The sequence below is a fragment of the Poecile atricapillus genome, unplaced genomic scaffold (assembly GCF_030490865.1).
Source record: "Poecile atricapillus isolate bPoeAtr1 unplaced genomic scaffold, bPoeAtr1.hap1 scaffold_111, whole genome shotgun sequence".
In the NCBI taxonomy this organism is placed as follows: domain Eukaryota; kingdom Metazoa; phylum Chordata; class Aves; order Passeriformes; family Paridae; genus Poecile; species Poecile atricapillus.
This window is the reverse complement of record NW_026709003.1, coordinates 37,349-44,825: the sequence shown is the minus strand read 5'-3', so window position 1 is coordinate 44,825 and position 7,477 is coordinate 37,349. Positions and strand designations below refer to the sequence as shown.

Genomic DNA, 7,477 nt, shown 5'->3' with positions numbered 1-7,477 from the left:
AAGTTTCAGCAATGCCGCATCTCTTTGTCTTCTCTTAACTCAGGCGCGCCCTGCGATGACAGCGTCCGGCTCCCGGTGTGGCCGAAGCGCGCGGCCTCAGGACGTGGCCGTTCGCAGGAGACCGTAAGTAGCGGAATTGTGTTTTGGCTGATGCCCTGCAAAGATCAGCCTCTGATTTTCTGTTTTATTTTTTTTACCTCACCAGAAGACAACAGCCCGGCGATGGCAGGAACTTCCCGGATGGCGAGGCGGCCTTCCTTGGCGCTCCATGTGGATCCTCCCCGCTGGGCATCCGAGAGCTGAGTCGGAGGCTGCGAATTGCAGAGGGGCTGAAATCGGGGTGCTGGGTTGGGACTCGTGACCTGGGATTATGGAGTCAGCTTTGGGGACGGGGAGATCCAGGCTGTGGCCCCTTAGGCCACGTGAAGGGAGAGCCTCACATTTGTTCACAGTGCTGAGGTGTGCAGGACGGAGCAGCCCCAGGGCGTGTTGTATCACTTGTCCATTGTGCCTTGTGTGTCTTTTGTGCTTCTTGTGTTGTACGTGCCTCGCCTTATCTCTTCTGGGGGCTTACCAGAAACCCCGGCGTCACTCCTCGCATCTCTGATCTCTGGGCTCCTCAGCCCGACACCATCGAAGCTTTGCCTCGGGAGCCCTCAGAGGTCTTGGAATCGCGTCTCTCTTTTAAAAGCATCCGATCGGATGTCTTTTAGAGGTCTTGTTCCGTGCTGTGTCAACAGCCGTGCGCCGCGAGGATCCATTGTTGCGGCTTAGGTCTTGAAGAAACGCAAAGATTGGTAGGGGACTGTGGCCCTCAGATTCTCGGGCATCCGTCTTGGCAGTTGCTGGAGTTTGTCATTCCATCAGCATCTTCTTCCTCCCGGGTTCTGCGAGCTTCATCAGCTCGCCTTCATTCTCACCCGGCTCATCTCGTTCCGCGTTCTCTCGGTCCTTGCGGCCGTTCTTGTGGCCCAGAGTTTTGTCTCCCCATTGTGTCCCCTCGTCTGTTGTCTTGTGTGTCACGGGTGTCTGGGTGTAGCTGTCCCAGAGCTGCTCTGTCCTGCTGCCCAGCCTGGGTGTAGGCATGAGGGGACAAGTCCCAGGCCCCTGTTATTTGAAATTTGTGATGTAGGGTGTAGTTGGAGTCTAGCGGGTGTTCCTAGATTGACACAAGATGTCTGGCGCTGTGAAGTTACCCTGCAGCACTTTGACTTTTGTCTCAGCTTTCTTTCAGATGCGGACGGATGAAATCAGTGGCAGAGCGCCCCATCCAGGGTAAGGGGGTTCCCGCGAGAAGGTAAGTCAATGTTTGTCTTTGCAGGGCAACTGGAACCGGTCACTGTGTGACAGGTCTCCTCTTTGTCTTTATTTTTAGGAAGTGAAGCCGGCTAGCAGCAGTCAAGGCGAAGTGGGCAAGGTGAGCGTTGACTGGTGGAGGGAAGCTGTTGTTATCGCTGGGCTCTCAGTTTCCGGTGCAATGCCAAGCGTCCCTTCTTGTTTGCGTGCTTTAGGCGGTCCAGTCGCGTTTCGCCGAGATCCCCTCGCCAACCAGCCGGCACAGCTGCTTTACCACTCCTGTGAGCCCTGCGGAAGCATTATGGGACCGTGTGACGGAGCCTTTTCCACGTAAAGGGGCCGTGTGGGTGGCCTTCAGGAACGGGCCGAGGGGTTGCCGTGAGTTGGGGATGTCGGGAGGAGGAGCGAGGGTCCCTTTGAGTTTCAGCAATGCCGCATCACTTTGTCTTCTCTTAACTCAGGCGCGCCCTGTGACGACGGCGTCCAGCTCCCGATGTGGCCGTTCGCAGGAGACCGTGAGTAGCGGAATTGTTGGGTTTTGGCTGATGCCCTGCAAAGATCAGCCTCTGATTTTGTGTTTTATTTCTTGTAGCTGACCGAGAGACGGCAGCCTGGCGATGGCAGGAACTTCCCAGATGGCGAGGCGCCCTTCCTTGGCGCTCCATATGGATCCTCCCCGCTGGGCATCCGAGAGCTGAGTCGGAGGCTGCAAATTGCAGAGGGGCTGAAATCGGGGTGCCGGGTCGGGACTCTGGACCTGGGGTTATGGAGTCAGCTTTGGGGACGGGGAGGTCCAGGCTGTGGCCCCTTAGGCCACGTGAAGGGAGAGCCTCACATTTGTTCACAGTGCTGAGGTGTGCAGGACAGAGCAGTCCCGGGGCGTGTCGTATCACTTGTCCATCGTGCCTTCTGTGTCTTTTGTGCCTCTCGTGTTGTATGTGCCTTGCCTTATCTCTTCTGGGGGCTTACCAGAAACCCCAGTGTCACTCCTCGCATCTCTGATCTCTGGGCTCCTCAGCCCGACACCATCGAAGCTTTGCCTCAGGAGCTCTCAGAGGCCTCGGAATCGCGTCTCTCTTTTAAAAGCATCCGATCGGATGTCTTTTAGAGGTCTTGTTCCGAGCTGTGTCAACAGCCGTGCGCCGCGAGGATCCATTGTTGCGGCTTAGGTCTTGAAGAAACGCAGAGATAGGTAGGGGGCTGTGGCCCTCAGATTCTCGGGCATCCGTCTTGGCAGTTGCTGGAGTTTGTCATTCCATCAGCATCTTCTTCCTCCCGGGTTCTGCGAGCTTCATCAGCTCGCCTTCGTTCTCACCCGGCTCATCTCGTTCCGCGTTCTCTCGGTCCTTGCGGCCGTTCTTGTGGCCCAGAGTTTTGTCTCCCTGTTGTGTCCCCTCGTCTGTTGTCTTGTGTGTCACGGGTGTCTGGGTGTAGTTGTCCCGGAGCTGCTCTGTCCTGCTGCCCAGCCTGGGTGTAGGTGTAAAAGGCCAAGTCTCAGGCCCCTGTAATTTGAAATTTGTGATGTAGGGTGTAGTTGGAGTCTAGCGGGTGTTCCTAGATTGACACAAGATGTGTGGAGCTGTGAAGTTACCCTGCAGCACTTTGACTTTTGTCTCAGCTTTCTTTCAGATGCGGACGGATGAAATCGGTGGCAGAGCGCCCCATCCAGGGTAAGGGGGTTCCCGCGAGAAGGTAAGTCAATGTTTGTCTTTGCAGGGCAACTGGAACCGGTCACTGTGTGACAGGTCTCCTCTTTGTCTTTATTTTTAGGAAGTGAAGCCGGCTAGCAGCAGTCAAGGCGAAGCGGGCAAGGTGAGCATTGACCAGTGGAGGGAAGCTGTTGTTATCGCTGGGCTCTCAGTTTCTGGTGCAATGCCAAGCGTCCCTTCTTGTTTGCGTGCTTTAGGCGGTCCAGTCACATTTCACTGAGATCCCCTCACCAACCGGCCAGCATGCCTGCTTCGCCTCTGCCGTGAGCCCTACGGAAGCATTACGGGACCGTCTGATGATGCCTTGGCCTTTTCCACGTAAAGGGGCCGTGTGGGTGGCCTTCAGGAACGGGCCGAGGGGTTGCCGTGAGTTGGGGATGTCGGGAGGAGGAGCGAGGGTCCCTTTGAGTTTCAGCAATGCCGCATCACTTTGTCTTCTCTTAACTCAGGCGCGCCCTGTGACGACGGCGTCCAGCTCCCGGCGTGGCCGAAGCGCGTGGCCTCAAGATGTGGCCGTGCGCAGGAGACCGTGAGTAGCGGAATTGTTGGGTTTTGGCTGATGCCCTGCAAAGATCAGCCTCTGATTTTGTGTTTTATTTATTGTAGCTGACCCAGAAGACAGCAGCCTGGCGATGGCAGGAACTTCCCAGATGGCGAGGCGCCCTTCCTTGGCGCTTCATGTGGATCCTCCCCGCTGGGCATCCGAGAGCTGAGCCGGAGGCTGCGAATTGCAGAGGGGCTGAAATCGGGGTGCCGGGTCGGGACTCTGGACCTGGGGTTATGGAGTCAGCTTTGGGGACGGGGAGGTCCAGGCTGTGGCCCCTTAGGCCACGTGAAGGGAGAGCCTCACTTTTGTTCACAGTGCTGAGGTGTGCAGGACAGAGCAGTCCCGGGGCGTGTCCCATCACTTGTCCATCGTGCCTTCTGTGTCTTTTGTGCCTCTCGTGTTGTACGTGCCTCGCCTTATCTCTTCTGGGGGCTTACCAGAAACCCCAGCATCACTCCTCGCATCTCTGATCTCTGGGCTCCTCAGCCCGACGCCATCGAAGCTTTGCCTCGGGAGCCCTCAGAGGTCTTGGAATCGCGTCTCTCTTTTAAAAGCATCCGATCGGATGTCTTTTAGAGGTCTTGTTCCGAGCTGTGTCAACAGCCGTGCGCCGCGAGGATCCATTGTTGCGGCTTAGGTCTTGAAGAAACGCAAAGATTGGTAGGGGGCTGTGGCCCTCAGATTCTCGGGCATCCGTCTTGGCAGTTGCTGGAGTTTGTCATTCCATCAGCATCTTCTTCCTCCCGGGTTCTGCGAGCTTCATCAGCTCGCCTTCATTCTCACCCGGCTCATCTCATTCCGCGTTCTCTTGGTCCTTGCGGCCGTTCTTGTGGCCCAGAGTTTTGTCTCCCCGTTGTGTCCCCTCGTCTGTTGTCTTGTGTGTCACGGGTGTCTGGGTGTAGTTGTCCCGGAGCTGCTCTGTCCTGCTGCCCAGCCTGGGTGTATGTGTAAAAGGCCGAGTCCTAGGCCCCTGTAATTTGAAATTTGTCATGTAGGGTGAGTTGGAGTCTAGCGGGTGTTCCTAGATTGACACAAGATGTGTGGAGCTGTGAAGTTACCCTGCAGCACTTTGACTTTTGTCTCAGCTTTCTTTCAGATGCGGACGGATGAAATCAGTGGCAGAGCGCCCCATCCAGGGTAAGGGGGTTCCCGCGAGAAGGTAAGTCAATGTTTGTCTTTGCAGGGCAACTGGAACCGGTCACTGTGTTACAGGTCTCCTCTTTGTCTTTATTTTTAGGAAGTAGAGCCAGCTGGCAGCAGTCAAGGCGAAGCGGGCAAGGTGAGCATTGACCAGTGGAGGGAAGCTGTTGTTATCGCTGGGCTCTCAGTTTCCGGTGCAATGCCAAGTGTCCCATCTTGTTTGTGTGCTTTAGGCGGTCCAGTCGCGTTTCGCCGAGACGTCCTTGCCAATCGGCCGGCACAGCTGCTTCACCGCTCCCGTGAGCCCTGCGGAAACATTACGGGACCGTGTGACGGAGCCTTTTCCACGTAAAGGGGCCGTGTGGGTGGCCTTCAGGAACGGGCCGAGGGGTTGCCGTGAGTTGGGGATGTCGGGAGGAGGAGCGAGGGTCCCTTTGAGTTTCAGCAATGCCGCATCACTTTGTCTTCTCTTAACTCAGGCGCGCCCTGTGACGACGGCGTCCAGCTCCCGGCGTGGCCGAAGCGCGCGGCTTCAGGATGTGGCCGTTCGCAGGAGACCGTGAGTAGCGGAATTGTTGGGTTTTGGCTGATGCCCTGCAAAGATCAGCCTCTGATTTTGTGTTTTATTTCTTGTAGCTGACCGAGAGACGGCAGCCTGGCGATTGCAGGAACTTCCCAGATGGCGAGGCGCCCTTCCTTGGCGCTCCATGTGGATCCTCCCCGCTGGGCATCCGAGAGCTGAGTCGGAGGCTGCGAATTGCAGAGGGGCTGAAATCGGGGTGCCGGGTCGGGACACTGGACCTGGGTTTATGGAGTCAGCTTTGGGAACGGGGAGGTCCAGGCTGTGGCCCCTTAGGCCACGTGAAGGGAGAGCCTCACTTTTGTTCACAGTGCTGAGGTGTGCAGGACAGAGCAGTCCCGGGGCGTGTCGTATCACTTGTCCGTCGTGCCTTCTGTGTCTTTTGTGCCTCTCGTGTTGTACGTGCCTCGCCTTATCTCTTCTGGGGGCTTACCAGAAACCCCGGCATCACTCCTCGCATCTCTGATCTCTGGGCTCCTCAGCCCGACACCATCGAAGCTTTGCCTCAGGATATCTCAGAGGCCTTGGAATCGCGTCTCTCTTTTAAAAGCATCCGATCGGATGTCTTTTAGAGGTCTTCTTCCGTGCTGTGTCAACAGCCGTGCGCCGCGAGGATCCATTGTTGCGGCTTAGGTCTTGAAGAAACGCAGAGATAGGTAGGGGGCTGTGGCCCTCAGATTCTCGGGCATCCGTCTTGGCAGTTGCTGGAGTTTGTCATTCCATTAGCATCTTCTTCCTCCCGGGTTCTGCGAGCTTCATCAGCTCGCCTTCATTCTCACCCGGCTCATCTCGTTCCGCGTTCTCTCGGTCCTTGGGGCCATTCTTGTGGCCCAGAGTTTTGTCTCCCTGTTGTGTCCCCTCGTCTGTTGTCTTGTGTGTCACGGGTGTCTGGGTGTAGTTGTCCCGGAGCTGCTCTGTCCTGCTGCCCAGCCTGGATGTAGGTGTAAAAGGCCAAGTCCCAGGCCCCTGTAATTTGAAATTTGTCATGTAGGGTGTAGTTGGAGTCTAGCGGGTGTTCCTAGATGGACACAAGGTGGCTGGAGCTGTGAAGTTATCCTTCAGCTCTTTGAGTTTTGTCTTAGCTTTCTAAGCATTACATTATTTGCTGCCCGATGTGGGGTTCAAAAGAGTTAGAAAAACCTATACTAATTACGTTATATTGGTACTTCTGTGTGTTGGGAAAAAGGACTGCGGGTTAAAGGACTTTGTAATGGTGTTCCTTAAGTTCATGTCTCTCAGGGTGGAGGCCTTCATGTAGTTCTAGTCTCTGACCTTTTTTTGAGGTTTTATTCTACTTGTCCAGAAATGGATTACTTGTATTTATTTCTATTTTATGTCTATCTATCTATCTTCATTTGTTTATTATAGATGTGTATATTTTCATTTCTATATTATTCATTTAAATGCCATGCCTGTAAGTAAATAAAAAACAAAAAGTCCCTTGGTTTAAATGTTTTTCATACCTATTTCTATCATATTGAACTTCTTTTTTTAACACCTAGATATAATACACAACAGATATTAAAATATATTATATTAGCATCTATCCATATGGTTTTCATACTGAATATTCATCTACTTGTCTAGATTTGGATTACGTGTATTTATTTCTTTTTTCTTTCTCTCTAACTCTCTCTCTATATATATCTATCTAGCTCCCCTATATTTACTTTTACATGTATATATTTATATATTTCTCTTTCTAATGTTCTGCTTTTTGAACTTTGCATTGCTTTCTCTTTGAAACTGTACCCATTCATTCAGCTAACAGGTCAGAATGACAAAAATATAAAGCCCTGGTGAACCCCGAGTGCAGAACGCGCTCGTCTCTCTGGAACTTAGGCACAGAAATTTCTCTTGGTGCATTTTAGTACCTCATGGATGCACAGATGTGTTTTATACACTCATATTTTACAGGGAAGTAAGAGGTGGAAAAACAAAACCCACTTTCTTAACCCTAAGCCATTTCTGACATAACAAAATCCTAAAGACGGCGTGCACAGAGAGGGGCTTTCTTTCCAAGGGAATTTAGAGAGATCAGTTCCCGTTCCTTGCCAATACCTACCGTAAAAACCAGAACAACTCCACAGGTTTTTGGATTCTGCATCCAGCCCTCGCAGGGAATTTCCTGGCAGCTTGGGGTCCCCTCTGGGCAAGGGTACCCGGCACGAGCCCTCCCCATTCCCCGCTCACCTTGCTCCTCCA

The 7,477-nt window shown here is 53.6% G+C and overlaps 1 long non-coding RNA gene across 1 annotated transcript; it reads left to right on the top strand.

Annotated features, from left to right (window-relative positions):
* Positions 1 to 4,505: 4,505 nt before the first annotated feature.
* On the top strand, positions 4,506 to 6,221 carry LOC131574193 (uncharacterized). The gene is made up of 4 exons (XR_009276402.1): positions 4,506 to 4,831; positions 4,926 to 5,088; positions 5,172 to 5,251; positions 5,329 to 6,221. It is a non-coding gene; the product is annotated as an uncharacterized LOC131574193 (long non-coding RNA).
* Positions 6,222 to 7,477: the final 1,256 nt, after the last annotated feature.